The sequence below is a fragment of the Chionomys nivalis genome, chromosome 7 (assembly GCF_950005125.1).
Source record: "Chionomys nivalis chromosome 7, mChiNiv1.1, whole genome shotgun sequence".
NCBI lineage: Eukaryota > Metazoa > Chordata > Mammalia > Rodentia > Cricetidae > Chionomys > Chionomys nivalis.
In genome coordinates, this window is record NC_080092.1 from 65,833,308 (window position 1) to 65,836,263 (window position 2,956).

Consider the following 2,956-nt stretch of genomic DNA (forward strand, 5'->3'; position numbering starts at 1 on the left):
AGATCTGCTTGCCTCTTCTTCCCGAGTGCTGGGATGGGAGTAAAGGCATGCGCCACCACTGCCCGGCTTCTGTGTATCTTTTGCTGTCCTGGAACTCACTTCGTAGACCAGGCTGTCCTAAAACTCACAGAGATTCGCCTGCCTCTGCTTCCTGAATGCTGGGATTAAAGACGTGCGCCACCACCATCTGACATTTTTTTTTCTTTTGGTTTTTCGAGACAGGGTTTCTCTGTGGTTTTGGAGCCTGTCCTGGAACTAGCTCTTGTAGACCAAGCTGGTCTCGAACTCACAGAGATCCGCCTGCCTCTGCCTCCCAAGTGCTGGGATTAAAGGCGTGCGCCACCACCGCCCGGCTTATTTTGTTTTTTCTAGTTATCTTTCCTTTCTAGACTCTGAATCTTGATCAGTAACTATTCTGCTGTGGCATATGCCCCGCCTGTAAAACTGCAGCAGATGGTGGGTCAAGGTGTACCATGAATAATAAAAACACAGAGACAGATATTGGGAGGCCTTGCTTTTCTGGTTTTCAGGTTGAACCCCAATATCTGGATTTTTATTATTCATGCTGCATCAAGGTAGGAAGATCAGGAGTTCAAGGTCATCCTTAGCTACATATCTAGTTCTAGGCCTTCCTGTGGTATATGAGAATTTGTTTCAAAAAACAAACAGCAAAAACAAATTAACTATTCTGATACTCAAAACCAACATAACAAACTTTCTGGAACCTAGAGAGATCGTTCAATGGTTAAAAGCACTTCCTGCTCTTTCAGAGGATATGAGTTCGGTTTCTATCACCCATGTTGGCAGCTCACAGCTGCCTATAACTTCAGCTCCAGGGGATTTGATACCATCTAATTAATCTCCACTAGCACCTATACACATATAAAAATTCAGAGACTTACGTTCCTGCCTACAAATAGCCAGTGGTTGTGTTATAATTTGCAGCTAATTCCAGTGGAAGTAAAGACAGAGAAAATCACTGGAATCTTTAAATCTAAAAAGCTAAAAATTATGGGCTGTAGAGATGGCTCAGTGGTTAAGAGCATTGCCTGCTCTTCTAAAGGTTCTGAGTTCAATTCCCAGCAACCACATGGTGGCTCACAACCATCTGTAATGAGGTCTGGTGCCCTCTTCTGGCCTGCAGACACACACACAGACAGAACATTGTATACATAATAAATAAATAAATATTTTTTTAAAAAAAGCTAAAAATTAGAGCATTTGAACAAAAAAAATAGTTTGGCAATTCTGTTTAAGTTCTAGTACTTTGGTAGAGGTAAAGGAGAGAATCAAATATGTGTTTCCCAGAAAAGGGAAGGGAGTAAATATAAAAAAAGAGGACGTTGGCCGGCACTTCTCTTGTACCTACTCAACATTTCCCCCACTGCTCTAACATTTAGTGTAAGTGTTGGAAATAACACATTTTAATCTGTATAAATAAAGAGCTTTTGAATGATAAATCTAGTGAATACAAAGAAAGTTTTGTGGGTTTTGTGTGTCTGTGTATATATATGTGTAAATGTGCACGCACACGTGCATTCATGTGTTCACGTCTGTGCCATGGAGCTCCTGTTGAGCTTGTTGGAGTCAGAGGACAACTTTTGAGAGTCGGGTCTTTCCTTCTACCATATGGATTCCTGGAATCAAACAAGTTGTCTAGCTTGGTAGCAAGACCTTCCCCGATGAACCATCTCAGCAGCTCCCCCAGAAGAATTTGTGTGTGTTATTGTTTTGTTTGTCCTTGGAATTACTATACCAAGAGAAAAATAGGGCAGTGTGGGAACCTACCGTAGTGAAAGGTATTAGTTCAAACCAGAGGACTCGGGTAAGGGAGAAAAGCCTTCAGGATGCCAAAGGAGTAGGGAGGAAAGCCTAAGGGATGTGACTCTTGAGGGACAAATAAAAAAATCAGCCTTTAGCTGGGCGGTGGTAGAGTATGCTTTAATCCCAGCACTCAAGAGGCAGATCTCAGTGAGTTCAAGGCCAGCATGGTGTCGCACAGAGAAACCCCCGATCTGAAAAGAACTCAAGACCTTAGGAAGAACTGCCAGTGCTCTTAGCTGCTGGACCATCTCTCCAGTCCCTTGTTTGTTGTTTGTGTGTTTGTTTTTTGAGACAGGGTTTCTCAGTTGCTAGGGAGCTAGTCTTAGGAGTGGGTGGGGCCTGTATCTTAAAGGGACAGGACGCACCATTACATTCCCATTTCTTTTTTATAATAAAAAGGTGGGAGGTTAGGCACAACAGATGGATTTCTGTGAGTTCATAGGCCAGCCTGGTGCACATAGCTCCAGGACAACCGTAGCTACATAGAAAGATCCTGTCTCAAGAAAAGAGAGAGGTTTGGGGAGTTTGTTTTTGTTTGTTTAGTTTTTTAAGACAAGGTTTTTCTGTGTAGCCTTGGCTGTCCTGGAACTCTGTGGAACAGGCTGTTGTTGTCTTAGTTCTTTGTCTGCCTTTTAAATTCCAGCTGTCCTAGTCAGCAACACAGCTCTGTCACTACCAGCAGCGGCTAGGATACAGGAGCCTAGGCCTGAAGAAATTCTGTTCCCTCAGGCACCAACTCTTTCAAAACTACCAACAAAACTAGTCTAAATCTGTCCCACTAAAGAATTCAAGATTCAACGGTTGAGGTAGAATTCCACTTCCCAGAGAGGCTGAATAGCAAGCAGCTCACCTAGCTAGCTGACCTTCTCACCTTTCCCAAGAAAGCTTGTGCTTTTTCTTGTTCCTCTTTATAAACCCTTCTCCACCTGGCTCCTCTCTACTTCCTGTCAGCTAGTTGCTGATGCAGCCTCCAGACCACAGGTAATTTTATTTAGTCAAACATATCTTTGCATCATGAAACAAATATTCCACAGCATAAACAAAAGTAATATACCTTAAAATAATATTCTACAACAGCTGGCCTCGAACTCACAGAAATCTGCCAGCCTTTACCCCCAACAAGTATTGGGAT